We start from the raw sequence: 19,533 nt of genomic DNA on the forward strand, positions 1-19,533 counted from the left end.
GCGGCTATGACTTAGACACAAGACTACAGACCTAACTTGGCACCACAATATAATATAGCAAATTGTCATGTACCCTAACCATGGATATCTAGGGACGCAACCAAAGAATACATTCGGTCTATGAACCATCTTCCGAGAGTAGGGATTTAGGACGGGGGAGGGGGAGGGTACAGCTGGCTCTGCCTTTAGATAGGCAGAGCCAGCAGTCAGTCACGCAGCTGGGCGGATCCCGGCTACAGCTCGCGGTATACTGAGTCTAGGGTGACGGGAGGACGCTAGTTTGTGTCCTCCCGTTACCCTAAGGAGAACTATGGGGAAAAGCCTTAACCCCATAGTTCTCCTTTAAAGACAAAGGAATGCAACACTAGAACTATTAGTGATTTTCTACTAAAGTAATGTTTCCCAAAGCATAAGATGTGTAATATTTGCCCTCCATTGGGTGGCACACTGCAGGGCTCGGGATAAATATCATGTGCTATCATAAACTCCTTAAAATATTACACATTCGCCTATTCATAAAAAAAACATGCACCACTTTTTAAACATTCCATACTTGACGTGTTCAATGATACTAGCCTAACTTTTGGAACTACCCTCTGTAGCCAGACAGAGGGAGGAAGGGGCAGGTAATACCCCTGATTCCTCTCTAAGTGCCTACCACATCATTGATCCCATCCCAACCATCTTACTCTATTGCTTCCTATTATTTCTACGAGTATCCTTTTTTGTAGTCCGTACAGCACTTTATTTACACAGAGCCAGACATGAGGTCCTGAGCAGGCAGAACATGAGTTAACCTTTGATCCAGACGTGTGATGATCTCTGCCCTAGACTACTCTAGAAATACCCAGATGAAGACTCTTAAAATAGATACAGAAAGTTCTTTCCCCTGGTTTCCCTGCATCTCACACATTTTTCTCCTAAAGTGAATCTGTTGTGATTAAAACATGTCCATTTTAAAAGCTGCTAGTGGCTTATAGTATGAATGCTGCTGATGAATTAGCACTGATTCTTTGTCCTTTTTAAGAAGGTTAATTCACCCAAACCTTATATTTCAGTTGTTTGTACATCCTAAGGAGTTATACTACTTTTTGGTTTCTTATATCGCTTCTCATGGATTCTTTTTGGTGAGATCACTGTGCTGAGTTCCCAGGTCTGCACACTTGCTGGCACCATTTTGAAGGGTTCCAATTTTTCTTGTTTGGGTAGCATTTGAAGCATGGAGGGCATGTTGAAAGCATTTTAAAAACCGTGTTATTTTATATTATGGAAGATGCAAAAGAAGAAGCTGGGACACCAAAGGTGAGTGGACTTTACTGCGTACAGACCGCTTTACTTTCTCAAAATGCAAGTCTATGAGCTGGCCAGCACTTTGATATCCAGGCACTACCTGTATGGCTCATCTTAACCCTAACAATTAACTTTTCTTATTTTCTTTAATATGGTCTGTTGAATACACCATTGAAAGGGTTTTGATAAATATGATTGTTAGGTACAAAAATACTTGTCGACCCTGCAAGAAATCCAGTGCTGCCTTGTGTCGCGTGTTCTCTGCAGTGTTATCTCAAGCAGCCCTGCCACGTTCACCTTTGCGAACCACAGAACACCAGCTCCTATATAATGGAGATGAGGAGAGCGAGTGGTGTAGTCCCAAAACACTTCCTGTTCTAGTGTGGCAGCACTGCTCCTCTATAGCCACAGTGCAATGAGTGAGTGATATCACCCTAGGACAGGAAATGCATAACTAACAGGATCACAAGGTGAAAAGAAAGAAAACAAAGCTTGAAAAAGAAAACTAATGCAACCACTACATCTAAGGACCAGTAAGCTGCAATATATAATTTTTTTCTTTTTAGGTTTGGATATACTTTGAGTTAGAGACAGAAACATTGAAGAGAGCAACTAGGAGCTCTCTAGTCCTAATCTACAAATCTCTATATTTAATTCAATATCTATAAAAAGAAACAAAAAAGCTGGTAAATATAACTTAAAATATGTGATCACTGAAAATAAACGGTACTTTCCCTTTAATGGGGGCCTATAATTAAATGCTTTCCTCCAAGGATAAATAGGCATATAGGGTTAGTCCATTCAGAAGGTATATTTTGGTCACCTGTAATGTCTCCTAGGAGGATCTCATTAACACAGGTTTTAGCCCTCCTACGCGTCCTGACAGCCATAGGTGTTGCCACTCTTCTTGTTATATTCCCCATATAATAAAATACATTTAAATTCCAACAGGGAGGGATAGACCCCTCCATAAGGCATTGGCAGATGTGTAGACCATTAGATGGTTAATTGTTGGCCTAAATGTGAGACCCCCTAAAGAAAAATGTTAGCCCACCACTGATATACATAGCAACCCATTTTGCTACGAGCATTTAACATTACACAGTGGAGCACTGTCCTGACTGATACACAGAATGGGGTCATACATTTCCGCTTTGAAAACAGAGGCTCATAATATTAACGCAGACCATTTTGATTGAATCCTATTGCTCTGAGATACTCTGTAATACTATAAAGCGCGGCTCACTCCAGCTCTTCCACAGTAATTAATTAAGAGTCCAGATCTGATTTTGGCTGGGATTAATCTTTCCTTTCACACATGGAGATCAGTGGGAGGGGGCGTGCACAAGTAGGGGGGCACGTCTTGTCAAAATAAACACAAATACAGACGCTCAGAGGCGAGGGAGAGGGAAGAGAGAGAGAGAGGAGGGGGGAGTGAGCAGCGGCTATGACTTAGACACAAGACTACAGACCTAACTTGGCACCACAATATAATATAGCAAATTGTCATGTACCCTAACCATGGATATCTAGGGACGCAACCAAAGAATACATTCGGTCTATGAACCATCTTCCGAGAGTAGGGATTTTCACCAAGCCAATATGTAAAGTGGCTACTGGACCCCTTGAGCTGTTATGGGGTTATTGGCTCCCATCCTTTCTGGGCTTGCAGTGATGAATTGCGGCTTAGGCTTAATATGTTCATTTTCGGCTTTTGAAAAATACCATGGAAGTTTTTGAAGGCGGAGCAGGAATCATAATCAGCGTATGAACTTTTGAACCAAGAATTACATGAATCTCTTTCGTTCATTGAGGGACACAGGTTTTAGAGACATTTGAGTTATAATACTGCCTACAGGAGGACTGATGCCTCAGTTATTTGCTAGTTTCCTAGGAGGATGAACGTTTTATTCTCTCATGGAAAAAAAAACAGCAATTTTTACTAGCCATTTTTCACAAGAATATTTTTCTTCAAATAAGACTTCTCTGAGCACCCGGACCAAGCTGGACTGGATGATTGCTTGGTCTGCCTGCAAAGTGACATTCAGGCACTTGTAGCACTTTGCAGACCTCTGTGTACTGTGTTAGCTAACCACAGAGCACTTTCCAGGTCCAAGACCCTTGCACAGCCTATGGAATAACCAAGTCTCTAAAGACTCATTTATGAGCAGGTCATGTGGGCTAAGCATCGGAAGCCCCTATATTTATTGGAACCATTGGACACCTTTATTACCCCATTATTTTTTTCCTGATCTCCACAGAAAGCATTCAAACGGAATTAAATGCCACCAGGTGGAGTGTCAGGGGCATGTGTACTCTGTGCTCAGTTCTCACCATTGCTCCTATTTGCAAGAGATACACAGCTTCACTTAATTTAGTCCTTGCTTTGCTTACAGTGACCTGGTCACCGCTGGCTATTTGAACCTCTTCTATTCTCAGAAAATGGTTTGTGAGTACTCAAAGTTTTTTCCTAGTATACTCAGCTACATTGTTCCTGTTCCAGTGCAACATGTGGATCACAAACATAAAAGGAGCAGTCCCACTGAATCGGGTCTCTTATGTTCTCAATGCATTGACAGTTTTTGGATAGCTTACAGTGTTTCTCCTCAAGGACCTGACACCAACAGTCTGAATCATTGCACCCTGCTTGAGTCCTTACTTTCCTCTGAGTTTACTCTGTCTGAGTGGGGTGTGGCTCCCTCCTCAAGTTTAACCAGGGAGGATTTCACCACAGTTATTCTGGATTTTGTGTGCCAAATTTCAATGTTAGTTGCTGCCTCTGACCGCAAGCCTACATCAATGCCTTCCCCAGAACTTATTATGTGATTTGACAGCAGCCTTAGCGGCCTCTGGGCCTCCTGTTGCGGAGTGTCTATCTGATGAAGAGTTGCAAAATCCTTGTTGGCTTGTCCTTGAGCAGTCATGGGCAGCTGTCATAACTTCCAGGCTTAGAAACCCCATTTTTTGGTGCATACCAACTTAAATATGTAGGTGCAGGCTGTAGCTTTTCCAGTGCTGGTACCAGTCTAGGGTCTCTAAGAGGTCCTAAGACCGTACACATGTTATGTTCAGACATTCCGTAAACTGACAGAAAAATTCCTGTTTACACCTCCCAAATGTTTTGCGGTCCAATATTCTATTGAGGAGGCCTCTTACTCTCAGACTTCAGCCTATAATGCCAAACTTAAGCCAGGAGCCCAGTTCAAAAACCTGGGCCCCTAAATATCCCAAACTTGCAGACAAATCCTCTTAGGCATGAAGGGACGCTCCCACTTTCCAAAGTGGGGGGATGTCTGTTAAACTTGCAGAAATTTGGACAGACAACATCTCAGGTGCCTAGGTAAAGAAGGTGGTTTCAACAGGCTACAAGCTAAAGTTCTGATCTCAACCCTCTTCTCGCTTCACGTCTTCCAACCTTTCTGTTTCACCACTCATACTAGCAGACCTCCATGCAGCCTTCGTCTGTCTATTGGAGCTGGGGGTTATTGCCCCAGTTCCTGTTTCAGAATGGTTGCAAGGATTTTATTCTAACCAATTCACAGTTACAAAACCAAAAGGGGCATATGTCCCATCTAGGATCTCAAGACCATGAAAGTTTTCATTGCTCCCAACAGATTAACCAGGTGTGTCATAGCCTCCCTTCATCAGGGAGAGATTCTGGACTCTGTAGACAACAAGAATGCATATTTGCATGTCACTATTTTCCCAGTACATCAGCACAACCTTCCCTTTGCTGTGGGTCTTCAACACTTCCAGTTCATGGCCCTACCATTCTCTCTGTCTTCCACTACATTCACCAAGGTTCTAGCCCCTGTGCTTGCCTTGTTATACTCCCTTGAAAAGGTTTAGTTGGATTTTGAAGTCTGAGTTGGAGGTGATTCACCACTTGGAGTTTCTGAGTTATGGATACACAGTTTTTCTTTTGCAAAAGAAACTTCAAACACTTCACTCCCAGACTGGGACTCTGCAATCTAAGAGTTGACTGACTTTTAACAATTGCATGAGGGTCTTAAGGGGTTGATGGTAGCCTTCATTGAGGCAGTCCGGTTTGCCCAGATTCACTCCAGACCTCTTTAACGCAGCGACCAGTTATTGTGGGAAAAATTGTTTTGGCACTTGGACAAATTGATTAGCCTGACACTAAAGACCAGGTTATATCTGGCCTGGTGGTTTAGGAACCCAGCTCTGCGGCTGGGAAATCCTGGAAACTGGTATTGATAAAGTCACACAGTCATTTTTGTGTCCTTTTTTGAGGATGTTTCCAATGACATGCCATTGTAGAAATCGGTATAGGTGTTAGAGGTTGCCATCACATGTCTGTGATTACCTCATTTTAATCCAGGTAATTGGGTAATTGTCAGGTAACTGGTTTACCTACTGAAAGATTTGAAATGCATATGTTGCTGAGATTCCTTACATCTGTTAGTTCTAGATAATTGAATAGTATAAGGGAGGGACTTACCAGAATATACAGTTCTGTTTTACTGCCCCAACCATTGCTTGCTCTGCCGACTAATTGCACAACACACCGGTAATTGCCAAACTGAGCTCTGTTCTCCAGTAAGCCTACCTAATATGTTCTAGAGCAGGCACTCCCCCCTTCAATTCTGATTTTCACTTTCAACTAGTGTGTGGCAGGTTGTCACCTCATTTATTTAATTTATTAGCACGTTACATAGTGCACATTCACATCAGTCCCTGCCCTCAAGGAGCTTACAATCTAAGTTCCCTATCTCATATGCATACATACGAGGGCCAATTTAGACAGCAGCCAATTAACCTTCCAGCATGTATTTGAAGTGCGGGAGGAAACCGAGGTACCAGAAAGAAACCCACGCAAGCTTGGGGAGAACATACAAACTCCTCGCAGATAGCGACCTGGCCAAAATTTGAACCAGGTACCCCCACTTCTGCAAGGCAGAAGCGCTAACTACTACGTCACTGTGCTGCCTGGTTTAAAGAAAGATTTTTGGGCAATTCAACTAGCCTGACGTTCACAGCAAAATAGAAGAGAACTAAAGAGTTTTTATATATTTTCATTGAGTTCTTGTAAAAGTAGCACTAGCAATTCAGCAACAGGTGTGCTTGTGATAGTTTATTTTGACAGTCGACCCAGCTGGATTTAAGTTTAAATTCAGCAGGAGCCTTGAAGACTGCTCGGCCTCCACCCATTCCTCAGTATTGGGGCCACTATTGGAAAGATCGGCAGACAGTGGTGAACATCCTGTAGGTTTTTTTTTTAGTTTTGAATAAACTTTCCTTTTCTTACATTAGTATCCCGGGTTTATGTCTCTGCAGCAGAAGATTAGCCCATGGTCAGGAATGTTTTACCCTGTCTGTGACATATTTGATGTGAGCTCTAAACCTTTGCTGCTGTCATGTAAACTGGGTACAAAAACAGCAAGTGGAGCTGCTACCACTGACTCACCAATCCTCCAGAGTGTAGCAACTAATTTGTTTAGAGTCCTAGAGCAATCCTAGGCAATGAGTGGAATCAGTCAGAGCACTAATGCTAGCCAGCATACATTTCAACTGTCTCAGGAAAGGTTCTCTGAATTTATTTTCATCCGATTTCTACAGAAATCCACGCCAACTAGATTCCACAGTGTTCCTTACAAGTGGAATGTTAGGGTCTTCTTTATGAGTCTGTCTAACTTCCTTTTTCTCTGCATGTTATTTTGCCAGTCAGATTTATCCTACTAAGGAATGTATAAATCTGAGTTTGGCTTTTAAAATGGACCATAACTAAAAATGTGAAGATTTGTTATAGTTACATAGTTACATAGTTACATAGTATTTGAGGTTGAATAATGACATAAGTCCATCAAGTCCAACCTATTTTCAACTCATTCTTAGGAGTACTTGTACCCCTGTATATTAGGGTCTCTCAGGAAATCATCCAAAAGTTTCTTAAACAATTCCACACTTTTAGCTGCAATCACTGCCGGCGACAGTGAGTTCCAGACCCTAACCGCTCTTACTGTGAAGAACCCCCTTCGCCCCTTGTGCTGGAATTTTTTTTCCACTAATTTTAGGTGGTGGCCTCTAGTTTTTGTAATGGGGTTAATCTTAAAGAGTTTGTTGCTAATGTTGTTGTCCCCATTGAACATCTTGTACATGAAAATCATATCCCCCCTTAATCTCCTTACTTTCAACGTGAACATGTTTAAATTTAGTAGCCTTGTGTCAAAGCTCAGGTTCTCCATTCCCCTAATTAGTTTGGTTGCCCTCCGCTGGACTCTCTCCAGCTCAAGGACATCTTTTCTGAGTACTGGTGACCAAAACTGGACCGCGTACTCCAGGTGACGCTGAACCAGTGATCTATAAAGTGGTAAAATTATAGACTTGTCTCTACAATACATCCCCTTCTTAATACATGACAATACCCTACTTGCTTTGTTTACAGCAGCCTGGCACTGCAAGCTACCATTCAGTTTGTGATCTAACATGACCCCCAAATCTTTTTCTATTTCTGACTTCCCTTTTTATCTTACAGGAAACATCTAGAAGTGTTAACTGTGCCTAAGCAGTACCCCAAAATATTTATGTTTTGCCTTAAATTCACCCTGAAAAATAGTAGTGCACTTGCAGGCACCTGAGGTTGCTTAGCCACTACAGTGCCCACAGCCTCATAGCTGTATATGTGCATTGTGAGATCATCTAAGGCCAGTCTCATGAAATTTGGTAATGGAAAACTACTGTGCTGCTCACTGTTCTACCTGCTGCAGAGGAAGCTGTACCTGAGGACCTGCAGTGCAAGAATATATCTGCTTCTACTTTATTAATGGTGTGGATCTGTGTTTCCTCCACCTCTCCTGCTGCTTCTTGAATATTCCATCACCAGTCATAAGTGGAGCAGCGACACAGAGGTGCAGTGGTAGGTCATTAATGGGGAAAAGATCAGCTGCAGGGAGACCAGAGGCAAGGCTGGTGACTACTGGACACAGCGTTTACAGTTCAGGTTTTCTTTAAAAAAAAAACACAAATCTACTAATCTTAACACTGACAATTTGATTCATCAGTTGTTTTGTATATGAGAGGCAGCAAAGTTTACTTTAGTAAAGAAAGTAAAAAATCTTCTGTAATGCCCTCCGATTGCTGATCGGCAGGGTTTTCCTGCTCAGAACCTACAACATTAATTTATTTTAAAGCAGCTCTGAAGTCACCAACTCAGCGTTCTTTGGGTGTCAGAGCCCGCCTCCAGAAACTCATTCCAAACCTGCCGTCTGTAGGTGTGTTCTGCTTTTTGGAAACCCATTAAAAACAACAATTTTTCGAGATTATGAAATACCAAGCATTTCAGTGTCATAAAACAATGGAAGCCATTAGTAGTAGGTCTGCTTAATCAGTGAATATTTTTGTGAAGCCACTCAAAGGCAGTTTAGGACCGATCTGTGGTCAGTTACTTGGTCATACAAAAAAGACTGCTCCATGAACAGAAATCGCTTTCTCTATAGGCAACCTCAGCTATGTAAAATGCACCCATGACAGTGCCAGATAATATCAAAATAAGTATCACAGCTACACACATGTGTTGTGTGCAATCAATTGATTATCTTACAATAGGGGAACACATCTGATTATTGTTTATATAGCAAAAGAGGGGAAAATATCCAGTTTTATTGTTCGGTTTCTCTAGTGATGTTGTTGCAAAGAAGTAAATACTAAAAACTAAAGTCTACTAAGATGATCAAGCAATGGGTTGTACTTTAAATATTTATAACAAGTCTATTTTATGTCCCATGCACATAAAACGGTGGTCTGAAGAAATGGTCGATTTTGATTCAAATATTAATTTCTATAAATTGATAGAAAAGGTATGTAGCAGACAAACACAACCAGAAAAAAAAAATCAATCTTTGGGTGAAATTTTCTGTCTATATTTCTTTCCATCTTTAGATTACTGAGCGATGAAAGATAATGTAAAATTCCTGGGCCTGGAATGATCGTTTCAATGCTGTTTGTCACTCACTATTGCATGCGTGTGAACCATAAATGTGAGAAAGAATATGGTTGCTGTTTGTGGAAGAAGATCACTTGCACAAAAGACTGTTCACTTGTTAAATCTGGCGAGCTCTGTCTTTTGTTTGTGGCTGGCCACTGATCAAGGTGGTTTTAGAAAGACTGAAAAAAAAGATTAAATTTTTTTTTTTTTTTTTTTTAGAAAATAAAACAAAAAATAACATTCTGAGAACAAAAAAACAATTTTCAACAAAAGATAAAATGGGAAATATCGGTCAAAATCATTTTCACATTTGGTGGCAAATTATTCTTGGCAAATGATTGTTTTAAAGAATTTTTTTTTTAGTACTAATGATCGTTGAACACACAGAGTAACTACAGTCTAAAATAATTTGGTTGCATAAAAAAACCAAAAAACAAATGTGTTCCTGTTGTTTGTTCACTTCAGTAAAGAATCTTTATAGTGGTGAAATGGTTGGGCACATCTGTGGAATTAAAAGCCAGCTTTTATATTGGCATCTTTAAATCCTTTGACAAACAGTAGATTTATTTGGAAAACATTCATAAACCGGAGACAATCCCAGTCACAGTATAGAGGTGATATATAGTAGGTGTGGTAAGTAGAAATAATGGCAGGAATGGAGGTTTGTGCAGTGACTAATTCCATTCATAAAATAGCAGGGACCAGTAGTAGAGAGCACAGTCTCCAGCAAGGTTGACTTTTGTTGTTGGGGGACCCTTCTATGGCAAGGATGGCCTGCTTCACCTCTGCCCCAGGGCCCCTAGCGATGCAAGGAAATTAAGTGGCATGAATGCCTAGCTGGCCTGCTTAAGTCAAGGTTCAAGCCAGGTAAGTAATGGTCAGACAGATAAAGTACAAACTGCGGCAGCAGATACATAATCAGAGTTTAGGCTAGAGTCGGTAATGGGCAGTTGGATCAGGTGCAGATGAAGTAGGCAGATCCATAGTCAATGTACAGGCTGTGGTCAACAACAGGCCAATAAGTGGAGCAGGTCAAGATGAAGCCTGGTCAATAACATCAAGGCAATTAGGTCACAGATCATAGTTACTGCTGAAGACAAGTCAGCACTGAGCCCGTGCAGATACCTTGATTGGATGACCCGAATGGTGCCACACACCCATCAAGAATGCACCCAGATGCACACACACATGTGTGACCAGCAACAATCATGCAAGAGAGGCTGCAAACCAATCTACGCCTGCACACAGGTGCTTGTGTGGACATGCCATCGTGTGAAAAATGTGCCATATTAAAAAGGCAACCTACAGTGACAAAGTTAAAGTTCATCTACATCATTTTCCAGGGCCTGTCAGGAATCACAAGAGGCTTTAGTAAAATATCTGGTCCTGTTACTCTTATTCCGTATGCAGGTAACACAAGCAAGGCTTGACCACAAGAATGCTTGTTGTACCAGATCAATCACTGTATGTACCCCAAAATGTTTCGCAGGGGGGTTATCATGACAGAGTCTGAGAACACCAACCCATAGATCCCTAGCTACAAAAATCTTATTCTCAGAGTAGATTGTTCACAGCTGATTGTCCTTCATATGTGATGTAAATCTTTTGGGGTGGCATAGTTCTCCCACATGCTTGTTTAATTTGGAACAAAAGTATATTTGCAGGAGAAAAATAATTCCCCACAGACAAGATGGTATCATTTTCTATTCTTAGACCCTGGCCGGTAAGTTATGTGTAAAGCAGAGCATGAAAAAAATATTGCCCATCTAGGTTGGCGAGGTCTCAAACATTTAGCAGTTCTTATATTCTCCAGGTTTTTGGAATCTCTATATATCAGAATTAGGTGACCTGTCCCTTTCAGAAGATATCTTCAATACTTGAAGGGGGGGGGGGTTAAGTTCCCAGTCCCCCAAGTCATAGTTCTTTCCTGCTGGGGTAAGTTTACAAGAATAGAAGATTGTCAGATGCCTCAAAGCTTTTAGACCCTGACACTGTGACATCACTGCACTGACTGCGTTCTCAGATATGTCCACTTGAAGAATATATGGCAGAGCAATACCCATGTTACTCAAAAATGGTGCTGGTGTAAATACAGTCTGGTCACACGCTGTCTGAGCCTCAGGGGTCCAAAGAAAACAACTGTTCTGTTTGGTGAGTCCCATGATAGGAGTGAAACTTGAGGATAATCCCTCAATACATTTTCAATAAAAGTTTCTGAATCTAATGAATCTCCTTCTTATGAGTTAGGGCTGCCATTCCAGAATGGCTGCGACCTTCTGAAGATCCATCTCAATGTACTTCTCAGGCATAATTCGAAATGCATAATTTCGAATACATACATAATTTGAAATGCATTACCAGATATTCCATGTTGGATGCCCTCCTGATTGGTCTGTGTGAAAGGGGCCTTAGAAGAATGAATGATTCCCTTCCTGAGATTATTATCAATGTGTTCTTTCGGGGCCTTGAGCTCAGGTTCAGATAAGGGAAGAATCTGCCCAAAAGGTCCCAAGAATTTGTTCAATTTGACAATCATATGTCCTATATAAAGAAGGGTTCTGCTCCATGTTTATCAAATACATCTAGCAAGTCATAATAGACCATAGGGGTGGATTTATGTAATTTAGATTCAGAATTGTCACAGAGAAGAGGCAAGGGTATAGTTAGCAACTGCAAAGCACAGGACAATGCTGACAACAATAGGGTGACTGAAGTTCTATTTTTCCAGTGTTCCAATCCATACACGAGTTGATTGCCTGTTGCCAGGGCATGCCTAAAATGATGGGAAAAAAGGACGAAGCAATGCCATCCAGAAATAACAGTTCTTTGCGGTTAGAAGATAAAACAGCAGGTGGAGGAACAGTTTCTTGAGTGACAGGGCCAGATTTTATGTGAGAGCTGTCCACCAAATGGGCAGAGAGCTCTTTTAACTTGGGCTGAAGAGGTACTCGCTGCTGCAAGGCAAATGTTAAACTGATGTAACAGCTATAAGCCCCAGAGGTAGTGATGGTGGAAACCTGCATGACTCTTCCCAAAAGCTGCAAGCAGGTGGAAAAGAACAGGATTACTGTCATAAGTGGCTGGCCAACAGAACAATGGAACTTACAAATCTTTACAGGGCAGTAGCCAGCATCCCCACAGTACAACCAGAGGTTGTTCTGCCAATGACGGTGGTCCTCAGGAGACAGTGTAAGTTATAGAAGCCTTATTTGCATTAGTTTTGGTGCTTTGTTGACTGTTGTGGTTGGAGGATCAGGGCCTGGTACAGCTGGAACCTTTGGCAGCATTCAAGTAGGTCAGAGCTGGCTGTTGTTTCTTTCAACTCTACAGCTCAACAATTTGTCTTTTGAATAAATAGATGGATAAGTTCCTCCAGAGGGTCTAGAACCCATACTTAGCAAGTTCATCTTTTAAGGACTTTGAGAGATTCAGATGGAATTAGTAACGTAGGGCCTTGTTCCAGCTGGTATCAGAGCTTCAGTGCCTGATCTCAGTGACACAGTCTTTCACCGGTCTACAATCTTTTTTCTGAACTTGTTTTGAGGAAATAGCAGGCATGGAAAATTAATTAATAAATAGGACCCTCTAACTGGAAGAAGCCATGGAGCAGATACAAAAGACTGATGCGAAGTGGAGGTTCAAGCTGGGTCAGTAATGGTTGGGCAGATGAGGTACAAATGTGGAAACAGGTACAAAGTCTGAGTTCAGGCCAAAGATGCTAATGAGCAGGTGGATCAGGAACAAATGGAGTAGACAGATGCGTAGTCAAGGTATAGGCTGTGGTCAGCAACAGGAGAATAAGCAGGAACAGGTCAAGAGAAATCTGATTCAGCAATGGGTAGACAATCAGGAAACCCAATTACAGGTACTGCTGAAGAAAAGCCAGCACTGAGTCCATGCAGATGCCTTGCTTGAATGGCCTGATTCCGGCCAATGCCAACAATGAGTGCCCACAGATGCATCTGCCTTGAAGCATGCATGCAGGCTTACAAACACCTGCGTGCATATGCCCGGCAGCAACCATATACAGGTGACTACCAACCGATCTACCATCTTGCATGACCTTCCTGACACACAAGCAACCAATCATTTATCAGATTGCTAAAGTCAGATGGGTTTGTTTTGTTGCATAGCCTACTACACTTTGTCCTTTGTCAGGTTGAGCCATTTTTCAGCTTCAAGTTGCCTAATTTAAATTAATCATATGGCGCATGTCATATATAAAGACATAGGCTGCCATATAACTGAGATGGAAAATCCACCAGTTTGATGACTACATTTTTTTATGTTTGTGATGTAAAAATGCTTCACATTTACTTGTATGACGGCAAAGTTCATATTAGACATATTTGGATCTGTAAGATACAGCTGCCAAGTGTCTATGGCCATATCTTTAAAGACTGGACTGCAGCTTAAATGGAAAGGTATTATGGATTTAACTTTGCCAATACCTACTTAAACAATAAGGTGTTATGGATTCAGCTTCTCCAACCCGATGCTAGTCTATCCCTTTCCTATCTGTGCACATAGGCCTTTTAGTGATACAATAAAAAGGACCATTGTTGCAGCTTAGCAGCCCATGGTTAATGACAAAACAAAACAGATCTAACATCTCAAAAATATTATTTTTCGTATGCAGCAAGTTACATTTTTTATCATATTTCATATAGTTATATATTGACACACTGGAGCCTGGCAGTTTTTCCACATTTGCAGAGACATTTGACTTTGGTGTCAGAGGTGGGTGGGCTCCCCTTTGGAAAATGTACGCGAAATGATTTCTGCTAATAAAATGTGCATACGCTATCAACATTTCATGTTGTGTGGGATACATGTCCAAGAAATTGGCGCAGATAGACTGCTCTATGTTTTTCAGCATGTGGGAAAATATGGCACACCCACAGATGCTTTTCAGAAGGCTACATAGTGTTATCAGAAGCACAAATGCCATTAACAATGCAGGAACAAATAAAGTTGGTATCTCTTTTTATAGTTTTTATTACGTCAGCTATATTCTGAAACACATTATTCACCACCAACTCTAGCAACAGTGGATCAAAGCTGCCCATGCACACGTATATCAATCTGCCCATCCCAACTACGACTTGGGTACATGTACACCAAATTCAATCAACCATGGTGGCTGTTAAATACAGCTGATCCAGTCAATCAGCAACTGTGCCATATGTCTGCATTTTGTTGGTGACAATAGCAGTGGACATCTAAGAACTGCATACGTGGGCTTATCTAGTCATTTTATGGCCACGCCTTGAATTTTCGTCATAAGATATAAAAATCAATAGCTGACGGTCCTAAAAGTCACAGGCAGCCCACATGGACCCAATCAGTGTCAATTTCAAGCTTATATTACATGATTTATTTAGAATTATTATATAAACTTTACTTGAGACTTAAACTTTAGCCTTCAAACAGAATGGCTCATGTAGCTAACAAAAAATATACCATGAAATGACACAATATCTAGAACAATATTATCACCCTTTTTGTTGCCATCTCTACTTTGCTATATATATATATATATATATATAATTTTTTTTTACATGAGTGGAAAATGTTCATAGAACTCATTGTCTAATTTCTGCTTTTTCCGCCTTTTCCTTTTTGGTACCTTTCATGCCCTTCTCCCTTTCCACTTTTTATATCCTGATCTCCCGTTCTTTCCATTTTCCATGTCTCTTCTTTTTCACCTGGTGGAAGTCCTCCTCTATCCAGCTCCTGGTCCCCTTTCTTTTCCAAGTCCCTAGTCTTTCCATTAGTCCATTCTTAGGTCTTCTTTTTCAATCATATAATTTCATTTTCACTTGTCTTGTTTTTAGTCTTCCATTTTTACTCTTTCATCTTCTGCATTCTATTTTCTTTTGTCCATCACCTGAATCTTCCTTTTATTTTATTTCCACTTCCCTGGTCTTCCCTTCCCACCTCTCCAGTATCCTCTTTTCTAATAAATATCTCTAATTTGATTTTTAAAATACTCTCCAGGTTTATTATATACATTGTTAGGATTTTATTTATTTAACATTCAATTTACAGTTTTATCTGCTGCTCTTTTTCAAAAACTGACACATGCATTCCAGTCACTTTCTACTTCCTAAGTGCTAAATTAGAAGGTCTGCTTGTAATGAGACGATCAGCCTCAGTGGAAAGCGATGTCACATGAGCAGAAATATTTCTAGAGCATTCTTTACACAAAATAGAGTATTTCATGCCCCCATTATCAGCATGGTAAAATGGAAGCAATATTGAAATTTTTTGGTAATTTTAGAAAATCAGATTTAAAAAAAAAAGTAATTTTGAATAAAATTTAAGCAAAAACAGATTGTGTAATCATTATTTTGTAATTTAGATAGTTTATGAAAGCAAAATGTTCCCTTAAATGTGTTTGAGAATCACTGCGGTCTCAAAGCTCAAGATTTTCTCTTCACTTCATGTACTTCTTCTTTTCCTTTTCTAACTCTCAACTTGGTCTCTTCTTCTATCTTCTTTTCACCATTCTTGTATCTTGTCATTTACATTTGTTAGTTGTTCATTTAAAAAAAAAGGGTTCAGCATTCATTTTACGAGCTGGCCTGAAGGGTATTATCTACGTTGGCCAAAATGATGTGCTCTTAGGAAAATAAGCAAATTTTGCCTTTTTGGAACTGGATCAGCTTTTGCTAAAGGAGAAAAAATATTTGGCCAACAATCTAGGAGCTTGGTGGACTGTAGAACTATTGGAACAATCATAGGTGTTATATAGTAGCTTGAAGACCAAGGTCATGATGGATGCACTGACTTGAGTTGATAATATTATTGGTTGAAAAATCAAGGGAAAAAGTATGAATGACTAACAATGCTAATACAATCGTATTTGATTGCCATACAACTGATTGGATTAAAATGGACAAACTAATAATTATTTAATTTATCCCACACTTTAAAACCTTATAGAAATGCTAAGGATTTTTTTTACTTAATCAACTTTTCTTTTAATTGGCCCCCAAAAAAATCTATTGCAAGTGACTGCAAGGACTAAATCCTGCACAATTGTCCTTTCTAACTTAGCCAATGTTATGAATATGGCACGAAGGGTTGTGTTCCCTTTTCTTTGATGCTTGAGATTTTTCCAACATTATTTTAGACCAGTCATTTACATCGCTTGTAAATAACGATTCACCTATAGAAAACTGATTATCAAAATGATTTGACTACCAAAAAAGTGTTTATCCGTTGTGCTGCAGGCACAGACAACGGCATCACACTAATGATTATACGAACAATAGAGAGAAAGGTGGAGGGTAGTTGGTGAAAACCTTACAGTTTAGGAGTTTACCTGGTAGTGGTTTCTTGATTATGTAAGATAAATTTATTTTTGATCTGATAGAGAACCAATGAGCACCGAACTCCACACCAAAGGGAGGTATCCGCTGAATAGCATTATATGTGCCTGGGTACTGGTTCACTGATTCATAACACACTTCAGCGATGTAGTGCGCCCAGTAGTTATTCTTGTGGCTCATCTAGAAGGCTTTCTTGTGGCTCTACCACAATTGAGAAGCATCAAGACTGCGATGCTGCCAGTCTGGGTAGCAGACATCGCCCCAGATGCTTTATAGGATTGCAATGCACAGATAATATTTGCTGTGGTACCAAAAGGCCAACTTGTAAAGAAGTTATATCATTGGATATGTTGGTCATTGATAGTGTTATCACATTAGTTAGAGGACAGTGTTATAGCTATAGACTCTCCCTGTAGCTCCTTCTTTTGGTCCCTATTGTGAGTAATAATAACCATATAATGTATATTATAGCTTCACCTATTATTACAAAAACTCATCCTAATATTTCATCTTGTTATTCTATATAGGGGTGCCTATAAGTCCTTTTGTAACTCAACACAACTTCTTATTCCTCCATATAACATCTTCAATGGGCCTTCCTATAAATCTGTATAACCCTAGCCTATAACTTTTCCTATTACACCATATAATATGTTCAATAAACCACCATATAATATCTTCTATAAACCATCTTATTACTCCATATAACCTCTCCATGAATGTCCACTATACAGTATTCTATATATCCCCTCTCTTACGTCTTTGGAGACCCTAAGAGCAATAGCCCCCCCATAATATATATCTGAACTTTCTAATCATCACACAAATATGTTACTTTTTTACTTCCTATGTATTCCAGGAGATCATTATTTTACTTCCCATGTATTATTACGCTTCGGTTAAACAATCTCCTGCACAAGATCTGTTCCGAAGACTTATTTCCCTCTATGCCAAATTCTAAATAAAATAAATTTATAATAGCTGACACATATGTGAAATTAAAATCACAATGTTTGGGTGTAAAGGTACAATAGAACCTAAACTTGTATTTTTTTTAATATTTGATATCTGAGTTTATAGCTGGCCATGCTTTTCTGTTAAGGAACTTAGTGCGGTATTGTACACGACTGAATAACGACAAACACATTCGACAAAGCGCAATCCTTCAAATCCTATTGCTTCTATTTTTCCGTGTTGAGCACAAACTGTCGGCTGTGATTTATTCATAAATATTTGCAGTGCGGATATAGTTTTAGTCTCTCGTTATGTAAACCCAAAGACCATTTTAAACGTTTCTTTTTTTTTTTTTAACTTAAGTTAACTTAAGTTTTGGACCTTGTACTTCCTCATGTTACCGAAGCACTTACACGAGTCCACGTCGACTCAAAAAAAAATACCACACATACATTTTTTTTCTTCTACCAACATGTACTGTTTCTATAAATGTACCATAGACAGGTATAGGTGGTCTGCACACAGAACTTCATAAAGAGTCTTAAATGAATGTTATTGTGATCATAGAATGTCAGCAAATCATAGCCCATATATATGATAGATAGATATAGATATAAATGAGCCAGAATTTGTTTTTAAATAAGTGAATGGTAAATAATTGTCTGCGTTATACATATTTCATCTTCTACATATTATTGTGTAGACTACATAAATGGACATAAATATTTTAAAGCAGAATTCCACCCTGGTATTGGTTCACAATGGGACCTTCTGGGCACAGTCCTGCATGCCATATGTTACTTCCTGGCATAACGCTATGTTCCCTTCAATGTATGTGCAGCTATGCACAAGTTGCTGCTGGAGAGGTGCACTTCATTGATGATAATATTCATAGATGGCTTTTGTAAAGCTGCCATCATGAAGGATATTTTTAGCACTATGTGCAGCTTAATAAATTTCCAATCCACACGAGTTACGGTCGAGTGGCCCCATGATTTCTCATAGGCACCCTTACACTCGGCGAGTATGGTCAATACACAGCAAGGAAGGGGTATATTTGGTGACTGGTCAACACCTCTGCCCTGGAGTCTGAGCATTAGTGTACAGTATCGGATCCAGGGGCCTGCGCCTGTCTCCGACCGGACAGGGGAGTCCCTAACACAAGTATGCACTTTATCTCCAATGCCGGATACCAAACTGCTTCACATATTTAAAAAAAATGTCACCCTGGGATAAATACACAAAACATTCCAAATGCTGGTCACACCAGAAGCCCCGTAGAGAAATAATAAACACACATGGGCCTGCGCCCCACTAAAAAAAAAAGTCTAAGAGTTGGTGTCATTCCAGCACATGTGGGCACATGCCTTTCAGGAATGGCATCAGCACCAAACCAGCGTCACATGTGTTTTGCACAAACGGAGTGAGACCCATGCTGCGAAAAAAGACAGGGGTGCTGAAAAAAAACAGGATCAGGATTAAAAGTCAATGCGGGAACCTATAGAACCTTCGCTGCATGCAAATATTCCCTGGACCAATCACATTATGTACGCCAGAACCAAAGGGACGTCAAGTCGCGCTTCGAGAGTGCACGAGTTTCACTATTGTAGAAGTAAAAGAAATTTGTTCGTGTGGTGTGTTGTATGTGTGTATATCTGTGTGGTGCGTTGTATGTGTGTATATTTGTGTGGTGCATGTGTGTACATTTACATATATATATTGATATATAGATATATAGATATAGTATGCACCTGCTCATACATATTCAAATACAGGCAAAATGCATATGTAATACACATATACACATAATAGATACTATATTTATGCGCATGTGCGTATACATTTATACGCATATTCAGATTAACATAGTGAGCACACAGATAGATAAAAACAAACATAATAATAATGTTCACTTTGGAAATTAAATAAATTAGAATAATTCTAACCCAATCGCTATTTCCTCACCCCTACTTAAAAGCAAGCCCACTGTTTTTCAACTGCATTTGC

At 40.0% G+C, this 19,533-nt stretch overlaps 1 protein-coding gene across 1 annotated transcript in view; it reads right to left on the reverse strand.

The window, feature by feature from the left end:
- Positions 1-19,533, reverse strand: part of NFIX (nuclear factor I X) — a 189,643-nt gene that overhangs the window by 169,502 nt on the left and 608 nt on the right. The gene's annotated exons all lie outside the window — the stretch shown is intronic.

Source organism: Nanorana parkeri, unplaced genomic scaffold, assembly GCF_000935625.1.
Source record: "Nanorana parkeri isolate BGI_ZX_2015 unplaced genomic scaffold, ASM93562v1 scaffold1637, whole genome shotgun sequence".
Classification (NCBI taxonomy): Eukaryota; Metazoa; Chordata; class Amphibia; order Anura; family Dicroglossidae; genus Nanorana; species Nanorana parkeri.